The 22,922-nt window shown below is 41.5% G+C and overlaps 1 protein-coding gene and 1 long non-coding RNA gene across 5 annotated transcripts in view; one reads left to right on the forward strand and one right to left on the reverse strand.

Annotated features, from left to right (window-relative positions):
* GMDS (GDP-mannose 4,6-dehydratase) overlaps positions 1-22,922 on the forward strand; it is a 479,880-nt gene that overhangs the window by 55,453 nt on the left and 401,505 nt on the right. The gene's annotated exons all lie outside the window — the stretch shown is intronic.
* LOC132528267 (uncharacterized) lies at positions 9,002-11,385 on the reverse strand. Its single transcript, XR_009543153.1, has 3 exons — positions 11,331-11,385; positions 10,824-10,888; positions 9,002-9,050 (listed from the first exon to the last, which is right to left on the reverse strand). It is a non-coding gene; the product is annotated as an uncharacterized LOC132528267 (long non-coding RNA).

Here is a 22,922-nt window from a genome sequence, read left to right on the forward strand (position 1 = left end):
ATAGTTTTAAGCCCCAGAGGTATAAGAAAAAAAATTATGGGAAAGAACTTTGTGAACAGATGTCTGTTATTTGATTTTGGCTGCAGAAAACCACAGTCTTCATTTGTGGAACACTGGTGTTCCGTGGGAGGAGAATTTGAGAACCACTAAAAACTTGTCTGATCGGTTCCTTTTCACCAGAGCAAAACTTGGCCTCTACACGGTGTCTTACTCAAGATTTAAAGGTCACGTAGCTGCAGGCAGAACCATGAGTAGAGCTCAGATGCCCACACTGTCAGGTGTGCTTTCCGTCTTTGGAAAATGGGCTTCTTTTCTTTTTTCTTTTTAAAATCAGCACTAGAACATATATCCTGGTGTGGCTCTGGGGCCAGTATAGTCTCAAGAGGCTTTGCCTCTGAAAGCAGTGACCTTATCAGGCATAGACAATTTCCTGTGTCATTAAGATGTTCCTTGGCAGTATATTATTTTTCTTGGTGCATATATTGTGGTGTAGAACACGCACACAGAGCCAGCGCTCTGCTTTCCTGAGTGAATTAGCGGTATTGTAGCTTATCTGTGGCAGATCTCGCTTTTAAGTTTATTGACAGTGACTCCTGTCATTAGTGACTTGCTTGGTTGAGGTCTTGGCTTTCTTTTTATTCTGCCTTTTTTTGCAGCCTGAGTCACAGCCAGGAAGTCCTTTGAAACCAAACCCTTATTTGTGTTTCAGGGAGAGTTCGGGAAATGGTAACTCTGCTTAAAAGGGTGCTTTGGTTTCTCAGTCGAGATCCTTCATTTTTTCACTCGCCTGATGTGAGATCTTGTTTTGTCCAAGAGAAGTTGTCCACAGGGCATGGGGGGGACCCGGGGTCTCCCCAGCCTCCTCTGGGTCAGCACTTCACGGCACAGCTTTGTTATGATGTTGAAACTGAATTTCCAGATCCTCAAGTACACCTAAATGGAAACAAAATCCTCAAAGAAACATGTGGAAGCTCCCTGCAGCTTTCCTGGATCCTGTCCTCTGCCCGGTCGGTAAATCCTGTCCCAGTGCTGGGAACGTTCAGGCTGGTGGCCACAGTAGGTGCTCTGTGAACACCTGCTGTCACTCATGTTGTTCATCGCTGTGTAAATAGCTTGCTTCAGTCGATGAGTGAAACTCATACGTAGAATTAGAGACTGTACTCTAAAATTATCTTAGCATAATGTTTTGGACAAAGTTTATTAAAAATGTCTCAGAGAGGTGTGGAGTGTGTTTGCAAGAATCACAGTAGAGATTTAGGGAAGTGACACTTATTAGAATATTTGTTATCTGTGTTGGCTTAGTAAACTGAGCTGTCTTTACAGAATTAATTTAAAAGTACATATCTAAATTAGTTAATCTGGAGTTGGGCTCCTTCTATCCGAGATGGTTTCCATGCAAATCAAGTGGGGTCATCATGGTGGTCACCCTCAGGGCTTCCTGAAGGTTAAGGAGGGAAACTGTGGTGACACACGAGCAGCAGCTGGACGCCGGCCGTCAGTGTCAGCCACTGGCGTCATTCTCCTCCTGGTGAAGAGTCACTGTCCACAATTTACCCTTCTCATAGTTCAGAGGTGGTATGTGGCATAAGTTGCAATTTATAAGGATAAAAACTACTGTAAAAATCTTTCAGAAAATACAGTACTACCTGTTTTTTAATAGGTAGAGAAATTTACATTTGTCTTTTAAAATTTATTTTAAAATACGTTAATTTTAGGCTTAAATAGATCATAGTTGCCTCCTATTAACTCTAAAAGGATTGAATTGTATTTGTGGTTAAATCATTTTTGTTGGCTTCCTTGTTCATTTACGCTCCTACGTGTGGTGCTAATATACTGTGACTGTAAAACTGCATGTTTGTACATATTACTTACAAAGACTTTTAAAAAATAACTTTTTGGCCTACATTTAATATATATATCCTCAAAGTTGGGCTTTGTTTAACTTAACAGATGGTAGAGAGATTTTGGTTGTATTTTGTAAAGTGTCAAAATTCTAAAATATTGAGGGAAAGTGCAATCAGTTTATTTTAGTATGTGGCCAAGTACCTTTGTTTGTGATTGCTTTTCCAGAGCATTTAATTATTGAGCCTCTCTCTGTCCCTACTCTTGTTTTCGATGACTTCTTTTCCTGTAGGGTTAACTGAGAAGATTCTTGATATAAGTGGCTGGGTTTGTCATAAATAACTAAGGACTTGGGAAGGACCACCTCACTCCCTGGGCAGTCTAGGGAGCTGATTAAGGCGGACACACTGAGGGAAGGACGTGTCCATTGGTGCCAGTTGGAGAAGGGAGAGCCGCAGTGACCGAATCTGGATGCACTGGTTTGAGGGAAGGTTAGGGAGTCATCGGAAGGCATCCTGCCAAGCCCTCAGCCTCGCCGTTTTCCCCCTCCCAGTGAAGGAAAGGCAGGGCAGTGGTCTTAGTACAGTCAGATGGTCAGCAGGTGGCCAATGGGGATTTTTGCTAAAGCGTGACCAGCTGTGATCTGGGATGTTTCCCGAGGCTGCAGTTTCCTGCGTCGAGGTCCTCTGAGGCGTTACCACATGGGGAGCACCATTTTATTTTGCTATCAAGGTGGTATGGATCTGAGGTTGGTTGGAAATTTTGCTTCATATTTCTTCTTCATTTTTCAGGGGAAGAAAAAAACCCAAACAATTGTCACAAGGACATTTGTGCTTCGCTTTTGTGTTCTGTTCTCACCGGACCCTAGAAAATGTTTTCTGCGTATAAATTAAGGCTCCCTCTCACGAGTTATTTGAATGTGAACTGAGACAGCCTTTTGGTTTCTGTTTCCATCTAAGTCATGTATGTTTCTTGTCTGTTTTTTAACATTCCTAGTACTATGAAGGGCAAAAAGGATTTAGAACCAGCAAGGTGATGAAGAGGCCACTGGGGGAGCTGAGCTTGAAAGAAGGTGCCTTCAGGAGGACGGAGGCGTGGATGTGGTTTGGGGGCTGGGGTTTGTTTTCGCTTCAGTGATCATTTTAGAGACAATAGTGAATCAGAACTGTATGAGGCAGGCAGGTTTCAATGTGCATTTCCAAACAGAGATGTCTCTCCTAGATACACAGGGCCAGGCCAGCACAGGCGGTCTGTTTGTTCTGCTTCTCATTTTACCCCTGCCGGCCGGTGCCAGCATTGGTTTAGGCTGAAACACATAACTGTACTGGGTGATAGAGGAATTTAAAAATTCCTTTTTTCCCCTGTGGCTCTCTTTCACAAAGCAGGCTAGTGGTGAAATACTTTTGCAAGCGTTCCCGTTCATCTCTGACTGAAGCAAGATGCGTAGTGGCTTGTGGTTTCCTAATCACTGAAGCCCTAATTTCTTTGGCAAGTCTGTCCTCAGTCTGTAGATTTCCTTTTGGCCGCAGAAAGATTTGCTCACATGACAAGATGAGCGCCGGCGCCTTGGGTCGAGCCAGCGTTTGTGTGCTGAGATTCACCGGGGACGGGTGATCTTTAGTATCTAGGGCACCGGCTCAGCCGTCCTCGGTCAGTGGGCTGAGACGTGGAGTTTGACCACGTGCTTGTTTCTTGGCTCACTTGAAACGAACCTGAGACTGGCAGCTCCCATTCCACCACAGAAATGACCGTACCATAGTGTCCTTGTTCAGAAAGAAGGCAAAGAACGTAAACATGCTTGCGCCCCTGAGCACTTCGTCTTAGGGGAGTTCTCTCCAGAACCTTGCTGCCCGAAGGCTGGTTCACAGCTGTGCAGAGTCTCGGCCCCGCCCAGCCCCGTGGGATCAGAACTGGCTTTTGAACAAGATGTCATATTATTTGGATGCACAGTAAACTTTGAGAAGCTCTGCTCTGGAACGTCTTGAGGCTCTGAAGACAACCTGTGCTCTACTGCTCTTACAGATAGAGTTGTTAGTGGTTCATCACTCATTTCTGCACTTTACACAACAGCGAAATCCCTCTGAAATACAAAGGAATAAAGGGCTATTGTGTGCATAGGTAGGGAAAAAATCTGAATTAGTTCTGTGTTTTTCTTTAATAATAACAATTCGGGGATAGTTTTATGTTCTCTTTGGCAAGTTTAGCAACGTGGGCAAAGCTCTGGCGTTTGGCTCTTACTTAAAACTCTGAGTGCTTTTTGCTTTCTTCTCATTTTAATAGGACATTGAAGAAAGTATGGGTTGCTCTTTGGTGTGTGAAAGGAAGACAGAAGCATATTTGGTGTAGAAATTAGAAAGCTCTCATGCAGAGAGACAAAATAATATCTACTCCTAAATCTATCTATCTTTTTGTTTTTTAACAGTGATGTTTTGAATCATATTCTCTGTTCCTTACCTGACTTTAGGATAAGAAGAAGGTGATTTATTTTGCTGGTCACATTATGAAACTTAAAATTTTTTGATTAAGAAAAAACCAAAGTATCAATACAATCTTATTTTAATAGTTATCAAAGACATGTTCTAAGAGTATGTTTTAAAAAACTAAAGACTTTTTATTTTATTGTGAAGACCAGTTTTGGTTGTGTGCCTAATTCTTATTAGTTCATATGTTTATTTCATCATTTATTTATTGGGCATATGCCGTGGGATAACGCTGCGAGGCATGGCCCTCTGTCTTCTAGGACTTCGAAGTCTTCATCACAGTTTCTTAGTAAAAAAAGGTCAATGCCATTTTATTAGTAAGAACATTTTTTCAGGTTGCAGTAATAGGAACATACATATAAATAAATTACCTCAGAATTCATTTTGAGTGATTTCTCTGCCCCTAGTATTTATCTTTCACACTTTGCCTTAAAACTGTGAGTTGTAACACAACTATATGTTGTGTTATGGGGTAAGCAGTTTTTAAGGTACTGAACCATATATTTGATTTTCTAAGCCCTCTGGCAGAAAGTAGTAGCAACTGAGAAGGTTTAAAGAAAAAACACTATACCATCTATTTAGCTTTTTCTTAACATTTAGCAACAACTTGTAAGTATCTTACCTTCCTTGAATCTTAAAAAGAAGTAATCCTAATACTCACTTCTAATAAATGCCAAAAAACTTTAAATTTTCTTTTGTGATTGGTTTTTTCTTTATAGCTCTTTGATTTTGTAAGTAGGTTGGTCTGTTGCATTTGGTTTCGTATACCTCAGTTTCAACTCACATTTGTAAAATCTTCACAAAAACACCTTTCAGCAGAAATAGATCCTCACCCTCCACTGTGGGAGAGAGCCGTTGGATGGAGCTGTCGCTTAGGAGGAAACGGGCATCAGGGCTCTTCCTCACACTTCATTTTTCTTCAGGATATGGGTTTCCCAAGTACTCCATTAATAGAAACTCCTGTGCACATGGTGCCTGAATTTGAAAAATTTAAAGCAATTATGTTCTTCTTATCTTCTGCTTGGGACACACTAGTCTTCTCCTGTTGGTCAGATGCAATTAGGCTGAAATGCTGAGCTGTCATCTATTGGTGGTAAGGAAGCGAAATGCTTCCTTTTACATGAGAGATGTCCAGAATCAATTTGGGGCATTTGGTCACAAGGTTTGGCCACAAAAGATATACACCCAGAGGGTAATTACCTCTCAAGTCAGTCTGTGAATCTGCTTACTTTTTGGAACCTGTCCAAGTTTTTGATTTCTCAATTGTCAAAACTAAGAGGAAAGAAAAACGTGTTTTTTGTACTTTCTCGTCTCCTTTTGTGTTTTGTCTGTTAAGTATAATTACTAAGAAATAGTAGAGATAAACCTGGTTATACATAAACTTTTAATGGGTGATAACATATCCCTATGATTGTGATAACATATCCCTGTGATTTGAATCGTCTGCATTATATCACGTTGGGCACGTAAAGCCTCAGTTAAAGAAGTTTGTTTCTTTGTCAGCATTTATGGAGTACTTCTGCCAGTATCGTGGGAGGACCAGAGAATGAGCATCTCTTGAGGAAGAGCCTCACCTCTTGTTTGGGAAAGTATTTAAAAAATGAAGTATGGTTACATACTTTATGAGTTGAAAAAAAATAAAGAAATGTTATGAGAATCGATTAAAATAATCAGTCTCTTTAAGGTTTACTATGAGGTTGAGCCACATGAAGTCGGTAAAAAACTGTAGGTAAACTGTTGAATACATTTCATATGGTTCAACTTATTACAGTGCTCTTTGGAATTGCCTGGTTTGGTCGAAGCGAAACTTTAAAGAGAATTAAAAAAAATTTTATTTTTGCATCTCCTCAATAAGAGGCTTTTATTGAACTTGCCTTTAGCCAGATAAAATGCAACTCAGGGTTGGGTATGGCCAGAAGTTCAGGTCCTTAGTGATAAATAGTTTGAAAAATTCAGTTTTTACCCTCTTCATTCATGTAATTACATGTTAATGCATGCATTTATTGATATGCTATTTGTCTAATACTATAAACTTAGAATTAGTTGAAAGAACAAGTTTTAAGTGACATGGATGTTGAGTGGCCTAAGTTTAGGTGGAAAAAAGTCTTTTACTGAATTTGAGTTGGAAAAGAGTTGGTACATACTTGCGGTCCTTGACTTTCTTCCCTATTTTATGTGCCAAAATCAGAATTATAGATTCTAACCACTTCCTAGTATCTTAATTTAATTTTGAGTATAAGAGTGCTTTTCAAGCCTTGTTTTTGTGTGTTAGTTAATGAAAATCATTAACAGAAATCTGAACAGAACAGAAAATTTATTTAATATGCCATTTTGATATTGAATAGAATTTCTGAAATAGAAGTAAAAGATTTCCCAAATAGGATCATTGTGTGTATTCACAACCATTTCCCTTTTAAGTCCAGAGAAATGTGGACTGGGCCAGCATCTCAAGAGGAAAGACTAAATATCCTGTATGTTTCAATTTCCACTTTTGTGTCTAAAATCTACCATGAAATATCAAATCTTTTTATTTGCATTTTTAGTAAATGTGATTATGACTTGGATTTGTCTGTGTCATTGGGAAGAACAGAGAACACTTACATACGAGAACATAAAAGCAGCCTTAATAAATACTTTTCTTACCTTTTATACAGAAGTATTGTATGGATGAGGCAGAAATCAAACTGTCGAAAGTCTCTGTCATCACATCCATCCCCAGTGCATTCTTCTCCCCTCAGAACTCAGGGTTAGGCACATCTTTTCAGAAATATATTGAGGCATATACCAGTACGCATCCTTGAAAATTTGCATAAATGTCATATTCTACATAGAAATCTGCCCCTTGCTGGACTAAACATTCTTGTTCATACACATGTATAAAACTGGGTAAAAAGTATGATGTTGATATCTCGTTTTGGTTTATATGTATTTCATTTTGAGTAGGGGTCAATATCTTTGCATATGCATGTATTATCTATTTATATGTATGTTTTCTGTTAACTGCCTGTTCATAGCTATGTCTTTTTTTCCTACTGAGCTATTTGTTTTTCTTCTTAGACATGCTTTTTCTATGTGGACTTTAGCTCTCTGTATCATATTGAAGATAAATTTTCCCCTCCATTTTCTCATTTGCTTTTTAACTATTTGGTATTTTTTGGCCCTGAAGAAATTTTTAATTCTTCTGTAGTCAGTCATCAGTCTTTTCCTTCATGATCTGGATAGTGTCCTGCTTCACATGTTCCTTGCTCTAGGGTTATAAATACATTTATCCATTCTAGTATTTTTATGATTTCGTTTTTAAGCTTTGTTGTGCCTGAAATATAGTTCAGTGTAAGGACTGGGGTAGGGCTGTAACTTTATTTTTTTCCTAAAATACTGCTGTTTCCCAGCATCATTTGTTTAATAATCCATCTTTTCTCCATTGGTTGAAATATGCTACGTGTATCTTATACCACATCCTTGTATGCGTTTGGGACTGAATCTAGGTTTTGATTGCATCATTGACGGCTGTCACCTTTATTATGTTTTCATAATACATAATTTTCATGACTAACAGGAGTCTAGCCCTCCTGCTAATCTTTTTCAGGATTTCCAGGTTATTCTTGCATGTTTATTTGCCTCTAGCATATAATTTTGCCACTTTATGTCCCAAACCGTATAATCTGGCATTGAATCAAATTTAAGGTTAATTGGGGTGCAGTGTATATCTTTGTAATGTTGAATCTTCTAATCCAAGAACAAAGATTGTCCTTGAATATTTTTAAATACCGCTATTTATACATCTTTGAAGAGTTTAAAGTTTTCTTTATATGATTCCTGTTAATATCTTGTTAACTCCATTTTTAGGTATTCAAATTTTCTTGTTAGTATAAGTAGGATATTTTCCTCCAGTATAACTTTATTGTTTATAAATTGGAAGACTCTTGATTTTGAATAATTTTGTAACCAGCCAATTGAATAGATTCTTGTTTTTTAGGTATACAATTGCATGATCTGTAAAATGATAATTTTTAAGTTCTTTCTCATCTAATTGCAGTCACTAGTAGCAGGAAGAAATTCTTATTCTTTTAAATACTTTCCAAATTGACCAATAAAATACTTGGAGTGAATTTAGTTTGCTTATGAATAGCCTTTTAAGGAAGGTACTCTTGAATTTAGTTTTCTGTTTAATAAAGGAAATTTAAATACTATTTATAAAGAAATAAAGCCAAATTATAAGGAGATAAAAATATGGACTTAGGTATTTGTTTACAACATTAATATTTTCATATTAGAGAAATGTCTGTGTTTCTGACATAGACCTGTCAGCTTGTGTATGGCCTATAAGTATGGTGGACTTTGTACCAGAAGATGCAAACTTTAATTTGGAAACCAGCACAGATGAGCAAATGCCAGTTTAGATCAGTGTTTCTGAATACTGTTGGTAAGATAACATGAAATATTTTAAGGAGTACATTTTAAATTAATAATCAGATAATTATTTTATCTTAGGAAAGAAGTATTTACTCCATTTGTAACGTGTGTTTTCATGGTTGACATTTGCTTAGAATGACGTTAAAGACAAAGCAAAATGATCTAGAGAAAAAGTAAAATAGTACATAAATGTCAAAAAGCTCTTAAAGGGTGAGAGAGGTTGAAATTTGGAAAATTGAATTTTAGGTTAATAATATTGTACATACCTTTTTAGAGATCAAGAGCAGTTTTCTCTGCATTTTGTTGGTAGCAGTGCTTAATAAATAATAATAATAAGGGTAATAGTACTGAATATTATTGTGAGCCGGAGGTTACACTAAGCTTTTGTACATTATCATATACTGACTGTGAGAATTTCTCTTCCTAGTTTCATAGTCTCAGGGAAAGGAGGCAGCTTACTGGCCCAGGATTATATAGCTAGCAAGTGGCGGGCTCACACGTTTGCTGTGACCTTTACTGAATCCACTCTGGCTCATTCATATTTATGTCACAGTTACTTTTGAAAATTATACGTCCCTTTGGGGAATCTTCAATTTTAATTTAAGATTCTTTGAATTTAAGAATCTTCATTTACTCTTAAAAATAAGCTTAAATATTTTTAGGCGAATTTACCTTGTAGACAAAAAACATAAAAATACATTTTGTGGTACATCCTAGTATATCACTAATAATTCAGGCATCTCTAAGGGAAATTTGCCAGTGTAAAAGCAGTTCAATCATTTATATTCAAAATTGCTAAATATTCAAACTAGTTGGAAACTGTGAACTTTAACTGTGGTCTGTATAATTTTTTGTCGAATGGAAAGAGGTAACTTATATTTGGTATCACGTAACAATTAAAAGTATTGATACACTTCGAAATATGAGCTAACCGTAATACTTTTAAATTTATTGAGTGATTAGAAGTCAATATATGGCCAGTATCAAAGTTTGCAGAAAAATCCGGTCTATTGAATGTTATTTTATTTTAATTATTGTGCATTTTATTAATCTGAAACAATTGCTTCTTATAGGTAGAAATAATTTCAGAGATTATTTTAGAGTTCAAGTTCTAATTTATAGATGAGAAAACTAAAGCCCAAAGCAGTGATTTTCCCACAGGACCACATAATAAACGACAAAGCCAGTTGGATGTTGGAATCCATGCCCTAGAATTCCAGGGAGATAGTTTTGTGTTAGTGGCAGAAGCAGGCTTCAGAGCCAGATGGGTCCCACTCAGTGAGGGCAGGAATTTATTTCACCTCTGTAGGAAGTTTTGATTTTGTTGCCATTGTAGTCAGTTCCTAATACTGTTAACCTCTATATACCTATCCCTGAAAGAAAATCATTGACAAGTGTTGATTCTTCCCCAGTAATATGTCCTAGGTGGAATGAGCATTTTCTAGCAGAAATAATAAAGTACAAACTGTAACCAAGAATCCTGTATCATGGCAGTATTAGCCTTGAGACCGTGTTGTTATTGATGAAAAATAAATTTCAGGGCCAACCTACATAGCAAACTGACATGGAGGGTCTTCTAAGTATTTTTTCTTGTTTCCAGGATATGTAAGGTACTTTTAAGACACTTTAAAAAAAAAAAAAAAGAAGAAGGAAAAAAGAAAAAGAAAACTCCTAAACCGAAGAGCCTGGGGCTCAGTGAATGCACACAGCTTGGGTTGGGATGTGCTTGAGCTCAGTCTGCCCACAGCTTGTAAAGTCAGTAAATATAGCCACAGTTGGGTTCTGTGGAACAGCAAATAGGAAAAGAAGGGAAAGCTGGAGGCGTGTTGGTGAAAAACACTTCAAAGTAACTTATTTTGACGCTTCTTAAAGGCTTCTTTGTCAAGGCACTTTTAAATAGTAGTTCTGTTTCCTTGAATCCACGCAAGACCATAAAACAGACTGGATTCAGGGGAACTGGCGTGGGAATGTTTTCAGCTCTGGGGCTGCTTGTGTTGGGACAGCTGCTCTACTCTGCTCTGCACATTTAAAATTTTTTTTTAATGGACCTGCATTCAAGTGCCTGAAAAGCCAATCTTTGATACACACCTTGTATAATCCTTACGTGCACGTTCATCGAATATGCCTGTTCGTCAGAGTTTTATGTTGTCCACCTGTTAGGTTTCCAAAGAGAAGGAAACACATAAATGACCCCGTATCGGTAGCAGTCTGGTTAATGGATCAGAAGGTAGCCCATCTTGTTGTCCTTACATCCCTTTTAGTGGCATCCACTGAACTGATTGTCTTTTCAAACCTGACTACTGGCTCTTCAATGATCTTTCCCAATTAATAAAAAAATCATTGTCTGCCTTTTCCCTGTTAGTTAATTACTCTGAGATAAAACCTGTAACCTCCTTAAGCTGTCTGAGGCAACCTTGGGCAAGCAAAAAAAGTTTCTGTTTTTTTTAATCTTTCTGTATTTTTTATTGTCAAGGTCTTGGTTTCCTCCCTGGTGGAGTAATTAGATTTAATTGACCTCTGAGGCCCCCTCCAAGTCTGATTTGTGATTGATAACTGTTTTGATGGTGCTTTGGGAGCCCAGCAAGCCAGCAGTACCTTTGGGTTGCGTCTGAGGACTTCCAGTAGAATCCACAGGAGCAGTTTCTTCTCCTCTCTCCTTCCTGGTTTCCAAGCCTCGGACACCCTCGGCCTTGGGTTTTTCATGAGGCCCCGCCCCCTCGACTCCACCGCTTTCGCAGAACTGATAGGACACAGCACAGGGTGACAGCAGGTCCCTGAGGATCCCTGCTCTCCACTGCCAATGCTTCAGATGTGGGCAGGCGCCCAGGCTGGTGTTTACGCTCGGCTGTCCAGTTTATGACTCCCAAGTGCGTGTTGAGTCCCTGAATAGATCTATTAACTGGAGGTTTTCACACTACGCATCAGAGCTGACCACACTCGGCTGAGTCACACCAGCATTTAATTTATTTTGGATCAGCCCCTTTAGCAGGGAACTTAAGGTTTTACTGCCCTAAAAATGCTTTTGAAATGTTATTTACCCTGTTGCTCACTCAACGTCTGAAAAAAATGTGAAAGTGCTTCCAGGAATAGTAAAAATGTGTTTCAAAACACTGGACTGAAACAGGGGGCTTAGTTCTAGGGTGTGGGTGCCCCACTTTGAGAATGTCTAATATGCCACCTTTAGAGAGGCTTCTACACAGGAGTCTGTTAAATAGGGATACTCCTCGCATATTTTAAACGTGAGTCAATATATAAATATTTTGTTAAGACATCTTGTCAGCAACACATCTGTTTCGTTATGCATAAAATCTAACTACTTTTAGTTTCTAAGCTGCTGAATTATCTAGTATGCTCAGGGGAATTTCTCTAAAGCATTTTTCTAGGCTTGGAGACATCTTTATATTTTTTTGAGAATCGTAGAAGAAGTCCTGATTTGTAGCATGATCTGCTTTGTAAGCATCTCATTAAGAACTGAATCTCTGTGAAACGTGCGAGACAGTTGCTATTCTCCGTGGTAGGTGGTGGTGGCATGCATAGATGTGGCCAGGGCTGGGCTACGTTGCTAAACATAGGGACACCAGAGCAGGAACCAGAATGATGCAGAGGTTTCCAGTGTCCTAACGCCAGATGAGAGATATTTCATTCCAGGGCTTCAAAGTTGTAGCAATCTGAGTCTAGGTCTTTACTCCCCCTTTGGAATATTATCAAAATATCCTATGCTCTTGGAGTAAGTTGCTGGAAAGTTTAGGTTCAGAATCTCATGCATGCATCTCGGCTAACAGCCCGTGTCACATAGAACTGAAATGAAGGGCTTTGAACGTGTGTGTGAGGTTGGTTTTCAAGACTCAGCAGAGTCTGCTGGGCCGGAAGTTAAGGATTTCTGTCTCAATTATCCTCGTGATTTGTTTCAGAGCATCACTTTTGCAATTTGCCCAACTGGTAACGTTTTTTAGGTTTCATCGAAACTGAATAGTTTTCTGAATGTTGTATTTTTCTTTTTGCTCCAAAATACTGTCTTTGACTAACATCAAAAGAATGTAGGCATTCTAAATTTAAGAATGAACTGGATAAGCGTCAGTCAAAATAGAACCCTATTTGCTTTTGCCTTTTGGTCCTGCAGCTTCGGTTCCCTTGTAGGAACCTACTGTCTAGTTGAAGAAGCAAGAAAAAAAAATTGGACATCCACATCGTAAAGACAGTTTTTTCCCCTCTTGCGGGGGGTGGTTAAACAGCAGGTTTGAGTGCGCAAGAATGCCAGAGCGGGAGAAGAAGTTACTTACAGTCGAATACCTGAAGGAGCCATGAAGCCTGGCTTTTTCTGATACTGTCATAGAATCCTAGCTCTTTAAGAGCTACAAGGACTATTAGAGATTATGTAATTTAATTAAATTCCAGTATTACATAACCATAGGTTGCCTGCTGGATGTGTCCATTTGAATATTTTGTTATTGCCTGAAACTCAAAATGCCTAAAACGAAATCATCTTTTCCCACCACCCCACCCCACCCAATATGCACCGTTCTCCCAGTTAACTTGACTCTTCCTTTCTTCTGCCCTGTAACTGCTGACCTTGCCCATCTTTTGCATGTTCATTATCACCACCCTCATTTGGGAACTCACGCTCCCCCCACCTTTTCTGGACTCCCAAGGGAGTTTGCTGCTTTCTGTCCCTCCTTTTCTGCTCCTCTGGCTTCCGGTCGGTCCTGCTCACCGCTGCAGACGCTGAAGCACTGCTTTTCCACAGCTGTAAAATTTACTCATTTAACAATTTTATGCAATGTACAGACCATGACTGGGTCTTGGATTAGAAAATAAGCAGTTATTAAAACACTTCGAGGGAAGTTGGGAAACTTAAAAATTGACTATATTAATGGTACCGAGGTCACAGGAGAATTTCCGGATCCTGAGAAACTGCATGCCAAGGAAGCGTCACTAAGGGTGAAGGATCATCATGTCTGCAGCTTACTTGCATATGGTTCTCCAGCCAATGACAGTAACAGCCACAGCAAAAGTGAGTGCAGGTGTGTATAAACACGGAGCGAGACGAGGCAAACGTGAAAGACTCTTAACCGGTGAATCTAGGTGAAAGATTATCGGTGTTCCATCAACTATCATGTAGATCTAAAACTTCTCAGGATTAAAAGTTGGGGGAATATCTTAGTGCTTGCTGCAGCGACTAGAGGCCAGTTTCAGGCCAGGTGACGGCACCTGTGGATTGGCGGTGACCACCGAGAGCTTTATGGAGAGAGGTGGTGTGCCCGGGGGCACCTCCGGGTGGCGGGAGGTGGCACGGTGATTGTGCACAGATGCTGGCACCTCCGACCTACGACTGGGGACCCTTCTTCCTTGCCCGTGGGCAGCTTGGGCACGCCGGGCTCATCTGCACTATTTCCTCCTGTAACTGTTCTCGAGGTTCGGAAGCGGCTGCACCTCCACATGCTCCGTTTTCCCCTTGGTCACCATCCTGTCTGGGCTCCATTCTGCCCTCCCCAGGTCTGCATCCAATGGCCAAGGACTTGAATTATTCTTGGAAGAGAACTCTTAACTCCTTGGTCCTGGTCTCTCTTTTTTACGTCTCTGCAAACTCCCAACCCTGCATCAGTCTTGGAGTATTCTTTTTTTTAACCTGTGCTTGTGCCGAAATGAAAAAAAATAACGCAAATACATACATGGTCCCCTTTTTACTCATAGTCTTCAGTCTCTTTGGGTTCCCAGTGGTCACCTTCCGTGGTGCGTCTCCTTCCACTTTCCTGACGGTAAATATTCTAAGTCAGCCTCTTTGCTCAGGCTCCCTAGCCAGTCTTGAGCTTCTGGTCCTGAGCAAATAATCTTGGCGTTTCAGTTCTTGAAACATGCCGCCTCCTCTCTTCCCACTGCCAAGTTGTCTCCATCTACACGCGTCCTTCTCCCGGCTCTGGGGAGACCTGGTCCGTCCTGCTCAGACCAGGCCTTTTCCCTTTTCTCTTGAGCCCGTTCCCTTCCCGGTCGCGGCAGCTACTCTTCCTGTCTGTCTGTCCGTCCAGCTCTTCCCTTGGCTCCCCTCCCCAGCCTGTTGACATGCTCTAATCCCTTCCACTTTGAGGAATAATTTTCACCATTTATTAAGGGCCTGTTTCATGCCATGCACTTTATTTTTAATTAGAAAATATTTGATATATGAACATTAATATGTGATATCTGTGTAATTTATGGAGCATAATGATAAAATGAAAACTTGGGTTAATCTACCCCCAACTTAAAAAAATGGTAGAATCATGGTGAAAGCTCTCTGAGTGTTCTACCTGCCAAAGTCCAGAGGTGACCAGCATCATGACATTTGCGTGTTCTCTTGCTTTTCTGTATAGTGTCATCATACACGAATAGTTACTAAACACTATGCTGTGTAGTTTTTTGTGTTTCTTAGTTTATAAAAACCATATCATAGTGCATATTGTGTCCGCACCTAACAGACTTTTATGAGATAAAAGATTACAAAACATCTGATTTTTTTCCAGTTTTATTGAGATATAATTGACACACAGCACTGTGTAAGTTTTAGGTGTGCGGCAGAATGGCTTGACTCACGTATGTTGTGAAATGATTGCCAGAGTAAGTTTAGTGAACATCCATCATTTCATATACATACAAAAAAATTTTTTTTCCTTTGTGGTAAGAACTCTTAGGTTCTGTTCTCTTTAACAACTATCCTATATATCAAGAGCAGTGTTTTTTTGTTTTTTTGTTTTTTTTTTTTTTTGCGGTACGCAGGCCTCTCACTGTTGTGGCCTCTCCCGTTGCGGAGCACAGGCTCCTGACGCGCAGGCTCAGCGGCCGTGGCTCACGGGCCCAGCCGCTCCGCGGCATGTGGGATCCTCCCGGACCGGGGCACGAACCCGTGTCCCCTGCATCGGCAGGCGGACTCTCAACCACTGCGCCACCAGGGAAGCCCGCAATCATTCTTAATAATGGATTATTACAAAAGTAATTGATGATACTTATTTAAAAAAATTTTTTTACTAAACTTTATATTAGTTTTTATATACATTTATTAGTTAATTGAAAAGCTTTAAAAAACTTCTGTGGTATCTTGTTTTGATTGAAACATTTTTATTTTGATTGAAGGAGAAGTAATATGGAAATAACACTGTAGTTAGGACTAGACAAATTGGTTTCATCTTCTGCCAAGTTCTCACTAGCTCTATGACCTTGAGTAAAGGATTTAAGCTTTCTAATCTGTGATCTGATCTGGAAAAATGGGGATAATATCAGCTATCTCACCAGGATGTTGTGGGATATAAATGGGAGAAATATCTTAGAGAACTTAGCAACCATAAAGAATTAGAGAAATGTAAGATGTTATTCATTTGATAGAAATAATAAATACTTTGAGGAACATATGTGCAGTAAGTAAGATTGCGTTAGCTATATCTACTAAAAGGTGTAGTGTAAGGTGATAACTTACCTGAATTTTAAGCCTGGTGTTTTGATAGAAAAAAAAAAATACTCAGTTTTTCTAAATGGATGATCCGGATCTACCAAACGTAGTCAAGTATCCTGACTAAGTCATGCGTATTAGGGGAGGGAATAGCTGAGAAGCAAACCACTGTGTGGCTTGTCAGTATTACAAGCCTAGACCACAGGTGGATGGATCTGGTTGGACAGAATTAGGGACACCGGGCTTTCAGTCTGAGCCCCTGGCAAGGTTGGGAATTTGGAGCTGGGTGCTCCTGAGACCAGGATGGGGAGTACTATACAGTCCCTATGGACGTGGACATCATTTCTCACCTGAAGGACCACCCCCACCCGTCAACACCCTTACAAGACTCTGGTCTTCAGTAGAGTCGAGTGTGGATCCTGTTTTCCTGCTGTCCTGTTAAGTCGAGATTGAAGAAGTACATGGTTGGCATGTCCTTATACTGCATGCACATTAAAAAATACAACTTTGAAGCTCCTTGAAGACAAAAGGTCATGGTTGAGTAGGAGCTAAGCCCCATTGCTGTTGGTGAAAGAGGGCACAATGAGGAGATGAAAACAGCCAAAAGGGTGAGCCTGCAGAAGTTCCGCTGTCATAGGCGCTGTGCTGCGCTAAGCTGGTGGGAACGCGCCCAGGCTGTGCGGCCTATGGGGCAGGGACTGGAGAGGCTGCTGTCAGCAAGGTGGCGGCCCATGCTCTTCGATGTGGGATTTTCCCCCAAAGTGTTTTTCGATACCTTCTCTGAGTGGCAGAACCTTCGTGCATAACACAGCACAACCCAACAATAAACACCGCGATTCCCTGGGCCCCAGAATCGTGTTTTGCGGGTGAACCTGCCTGCAGAAACTCCATTCTTTACCTGTCCCCTGCTCTGAGCGCCAGCTTTATTAGTTTGATGATACGCAGCTTTCTGGGTAGATGCTTACAGACTTCTCCATGGACACCTGTGTGCATATGCTTGAATTTCATCTGTCTTCCAGTGACTTTAACTTATACAAATCACAGCTCTCATTTTGTATCTTTCTTCTGTGATTTACAATGTCTCCAGCTTGGTGGGGACTCCATTGTTGCAGATCAGGTCTGAAATGGCTCAGGGTGCCCATAACTGACATTTCTGTCATGGCGTGTGCCTGTGATAGGAATGGTCTTAACTGTTTATATCCCTGAAAGAAATTGGGTTAAAAAGAGCAAGAATATTTGCAAATAGTTAGGCTCTACTTGTCACCAACAGTGAACTGAAGTAACAACCGAATGTGCAGTAGAATGGAGAAAGATATAGTCATCAGTATCTGTGTGTCTTTTTGTTATTCTTAGGACCTTTTTAAAGTCGGTCAACAAAAGAGCATTTGCTTTGTCTTTCTCCATTAGCCAGGGCACAAACTCTACAAAGAAAGGCACAAGGAAATGCTAATAAATCAGGTAAATACTAAAATTTAATATTTCTTCTCTTTTCAGTACTGCATTCTTTTCTTCCAGGTTTAAAGTTTTTCATTAAGCATGGCCTTGAACCCTGGAGAAAGTGCAGCTCTGTTTTAGAGTACCTGCAAAAAGTCATTTCCTCTATGCATCATTTGGACGATTAGAACTATGCAAGTATGTACTTTGCAAAGAAACAGCCTTTAATTAATTGTGTGGACTGTCACTTTGAGAGATAATGGGAAAGGGAAAAAGAAAGAGAAGCTCTATTTTCCATTTTTGGACAGTTTTAATTCATGTGTGTATTTACTACAAAGAGATTATTTTAAGCACGAAGTTTACTGGTAATTTATTATTAACTTCTCTCTAGATCTGAACAAGTCTTTATCAATGTATTCGGAGCCCTGAGTTATACAAACTTTCAGTGAGTATATTGTTCTAAACTTGAAAGGAGTCATTCACAGCAGCACTGGACTGGTCAGTTAGCAGATCTTTAAAAGGGTTTTGACAGGGATATGCTTCTTGTATTTCCTCTGTTTTTCCCACCTTGATTTCATGCGCGAGGGTGGTGATTGATTTCCCCAGGGCGCCGTGCCATCCAGTGTGGACGAGGTGCTGGGGAAGTAGTTCCTCGCTTTCCTTTTCTCCCCCAGCCCTGCCTCTGTCCGTGGCTCATGCATCTGCCGGTGCTCCCTGGCAGCAGAGCACTTTGCTTAGCTGTGCGGGTTACCTGGCTGCTCTTCTCGTCCTGTCCACATGTGGGTATGCTGATCCGTGTGAAACCAGCGTCGAAGTCTAAGCCTATCTCGGCCAGGAAGTGCCTGGCTTCCCAGATATTCTCAGAGCAAGAGTGCAGGGGCTAAATCTCTTCCTTCCTTTCTGCCCTCTATTCCCTGACACCTATGGCCAAGGGAATGTTTGAAACTCACTAATCTGTGACACTTTGCTTTGTTAATAAATTCTATAGAGACCAAATTTTATGTTAAAACATCTGTAGGCCCATCATTATGGAGTGATTGATCCTATTAGTGGAGCAGATTGCCATATAAATCATTAGAAATATATATGTGGTGCAGATCCTTGCTCTGTTTACTAGCTGGGATATCGGGCAGGTTACTTGGTCTCAGTTCACTTCAGTTTGCTCTTTTGTGAAATAGAGATAATAGTGCTAGCTACATAGGGTTACTGTGAAGACTGAAAAGTTAATGATCGCGAAGCACTGAGAGCGTGGCTGACATAGCCTGAGCACTAAATAAGTGCTTACTCTTGTTTTTAATACTATTATCATCATCATTTGTAGTAATTCCAGGTCACGTGAGGACTTTTGTTTCTCTCTGAAGGGTAGAAATTTTAGCATGAGTGTCAAGAAAGGGAGAGTGGGAGAGAGAAAAAGCACAGGGGTTCCAACTGAAGGAGCTTCCGTTTTAAAGAGGCGAGAATGTGGGCAGGAGGCCGTTCCCTGGGGGCACTTGTATCCGTGTGGAGATGGCCAGGCTAGCTCACGCTTGATGCAGCTGCGTTACGTACACCCGCACACACGCATGCGCTTGATAAATGCCTTAGGATTTACTTTTGAGGGTTTTTAAACGTCTCTGGGACGGTGTTGGAATGTGTGTGTTGTCCTTCTTCTAAGAGTGTAATTAGAAATTATCTTTGTATACCTTATTAGCAGCTCTTCCCTCTAATCCCACTTTTCTTACAGCACTTGCCTAAATCACAGAAATGTGTTTTGCTGTGATGAGGTCGGTGGTGCTACAAGTGCTGGGTTGTGCAGATGTCCCTGGAGTTCAGGTTTTGGTGTTTTCGTTCTTCTTTGCTCATTAAACTAAGAGTTTACAATAATCATTTGCAGTTTGAAAGGAACGTGGATTTTAAACCAGGTTATCATGGGAGTTCTACCACTAAAAATCTGCTAACCTGTTTCCAAATAGTTTCTGAGTGGCTTTTAGGAGATAAAAATGAGTCAATTTTATATATGTTCTAGATGCTTAGAAGAAAAAACCAATTGGAGAAGTACAGCCTACTAGAAAAATGTATAAGAAATACAAAAGATAAGAATAAGTAATTCCCGGAAGAAATAGTACACACAGTCATAAACACAAAAACCTTTTCAGTCTTTATACTAATCAAAAAATGAAAAGAAAACCAGCATTTTTTAACCTAGCAAACTGAAAAAAAGTATTTTCTAAAATTAACCTTTTAGTTCATTTCTTCTCTCTATGATATTTTATTTTTAGTTTACAGTTGGCCATAAGACTTAACATTAGAATCTTTTGAAATTGAATGTTAATTTGAAATTAACATTAGAAACATTTTGAAAATACTTTGGGGAAAGATATCAGGGCAATGGTAGAGCAATGTGTAGTCTGATGGGGGGTATCCAGCCTCTTTCTAAAATGTTGCCTTTAAGCTTCAGCTCATCACAATTTCCTGGGAGGTCCTGGTTTGCAGCAGAGCCAGTGTCACTTATCCATGTGCCATGTGCGCGTGTGAGGTGTGTGTGCAGCCGCTGAGCACCTCCTTGGGGGCTCTTTCCCCAGCAGGGGGTCTGCAGGAAGGGGTGGTTAGAAAGGAGTATCCATCAGTCTTTGCTATGCAGGGGTTGTTGATCACTCCTTCTACCGGGAGGTAAATCAAAGGGAGTGAAAGGCAGTTCTTGGGGGTTGGGGGCGACCTCAACTTTTATGGGGAAATAATCTTCAGCTTTAAAGACTACAGGAGGCGAGGTTATTTATATGTTTTGCACATGGATGGCGTCCTTGTGTCCAGCCAGCCAGTTACTGCTCCCTCTCCTGACACTTGCTGGCTCTGTTCTCGTTCTTCCCTCTGGTTCGCAACTGTACACATGAGTCCAGTCTATTCGTTTTAGCTCTTTTCACAGTAGTTTTTAGTTAAAAATTCTGAGATCTGAGAGGTCTGGGGTTTTTTGTTTGTTTGTTTGTTTTTTTGCGTTATGCGGGCCTCTCACTGTTGTGGCCTCTCCCATTGCGGAGCACGGGCTCCGGACGCGCAGGCTCAGTGGCCATGGCTCACGGGCCTAGCTGCTCCGCGGCATGTGGGATCTTCCCGGACCGGGGCACGAACCCGTGTCCCCTGCATCGGCAGGCGGACTCTTCAACCACTGCGCCACCAGGGAAGCCCGAGAGATCTGTTTTCACTTTTCTTACTTTCTTTCCTTTTTTTTTTTTTTTTTCCACATTCTGCTACCTCCTAACTGTGTGACTGGACACTAAACATTTAATGTTTTTAGTCTCAGTTTCCTGAGCTGCAAAATGAGACAGTGGGATTAATAATCCTTGTGGTCTTTTGAGTTCTGTGAGTGTGACAGAGATTTTATCCAGTGCTTTGTGCTACAAGTGTGAGCCAGGTGAAAATACTTTTCCCGTGCATTCTGCCTCTGGAATCTTGGCACTGCGGTGGCTAATCTTCCCATCTGAAGTCTTCATTCTAATTCAAAGCAGCATCTTCTGTTAATCTTTGAGGTGTCTGTACTTCTCTCATTGGAGGTACAGATTACTTTGATATTGTAATTGCAATTAGGTGAAAATGCTTATTTTAGAGTAATTAGGGCGCATAGACTTAAAGCGTGTGGCAGGCAGTGTGGACGAGTGCTTTCTCTCCTTACAGGGGTGGTATTGTACTTCCCAGTGCTTGAGGTGATCTAAACAAGGGAATTCGTTTTACTAGAGGCCTGGTCTCTTCAGCCCAGCACTGCTCATTATCTTACCCTCTTCAAAGAAGCTGCCCAACGGTGCTTCGGCAGAAACATAGTCTGATTTAGGCGCAGCTCAGAGGGGCCGGGTTCTCAAGCTGCATCTGAGAAGCTGTCCTTTTCACTTGTCCTGTGGGCTAGCAGTGAGTCCATGTTTGGAGAGAGAAGAGGAATGCTCTCTCCTCTCTGCAGGAAGGTAGGTGGCCATACGTTTGAGGACATGGGTGGGTATGAGGCCATACGTGTGTGGACATGGGTGGGTATGAGGCTCGGTCAGGGCTGTTTCAGCCTTCTGTGGCCTTCGGGAGAAGGGGGAAACTTTCTGCACTCCCTTCAGCTTTTTATAGATGTGAAATTTTAGGTAATTTTTATCTTGTAGTCAAGATAGGATTCAGCTTCTGGAATTACTGTGAATTGTATAGGTGTGTATCTGGAACATTACATGAGAGGTGAAGCACAAGGACGGGGGCTGCAGGCACCAGGCACGCCGGAATCCTCCCGTTTGGGACCCTTGGCAGTGGCCCTGCCGCCTGGCTCGACAGCCTGAAACCTACATCCCAAGTCCACCTCCAGACACCACTTCCAAGAGGCAGCGGTGCCCACATGAGGCTGGAGAAGGCCCCGGCCCTGTGTCCTGCCTCCCCCCCCCCGAGCTCTGGGCTGTCCTAAAGTTACAGGACCTTCTGCATTTGGGTCACTTGGTTAAAACTAGAAGGACTGTTTAATCTGTGAGATACCCTGTCATGCAAAGTGACTAAATCAGTTTGGTTTAAAAATGAGTCTGTTATGGTCTTTTTATTGCTTTGTTGGGCTCTGACACGCGCTGGTGGGCCCCAGGTGGAGGAAGTGGTTTCCCAGGGCACAGTCGTGGGAGCCCCGGGTTCTAGTCCTGGCTTCCCCTCTCGTGGGTGCCACCAGGCGGGCCCCTAACCTCCACGGGCCTCCCTAACTCCCGTGCCAAGGGGCTGCCTGCCTTCCCGGTGAGTTCCTGGAAGAATAAGACAGAAAATATTTCTGTGTCTTGAAAATGTTAAAGCTGTGGTGCTTACTTCCAGCTGTACAACGTTTAATGTGAAATGGAGACTGTCTTCATAACCATTGCAAAACCGAATTGAAAAGAGTCCCGGTTGGGGTGCTGGCTCTCCAGTGAAGGCGTCCCCTGTCACGAGGCCTGAGCCCAGGCTGGAGTCGGTCCCAGATGAGTTGTGTTCGTCGTGAGTCGGACATTTAGGCCGTCAGCTCCTCGGGTTCCAGGAGTCGAGAGTCAGATGTCGTGTTGGCTGTGGCTCTCAGCTGCCGTGACGTTGTGGTTTTCCATCTGGGGGAGGTGCTGTGCGACCGGCCCGTCCTCCTAGAGGGGCTTCGGTGCAGGGGTCTGGGGGCCGGGGGCGGGGGGGCCAGGGGCCTCGCGCTGCCGCGGTTCCCACATTGTGCGGCCGGCCCTATCACTTGGGAGACCTGGCAAGGAAGTGAGGAGGAAGCAGGTGCCACTGCTGGGGCAGAATGTTCCAGCCTGGCTGGAAAGTTTGAGGAGGGCCTGGGTGAGAAGAGCAAGACCTATTGACAGGGCTCAGCCCTGGGCAGGCCTGTTTCACATCAGCCTCTG

Source organism: Lagenorhynchus albirostris, chromosome 10, assembly GCF_949774975.1.
Source record: "Lagenorhynchus albirostris chromosome 10, mLagAlb1.1, whole genome shotgun sequence".
NCBI classification, from domain to species: domain Eukaryota; kingdom Metazoa; phylum Chordata; class Mammalia; order Artiodactyla; family Delphinidae; genus Lagenorhynchus; species Lagenorhynchus albirostris.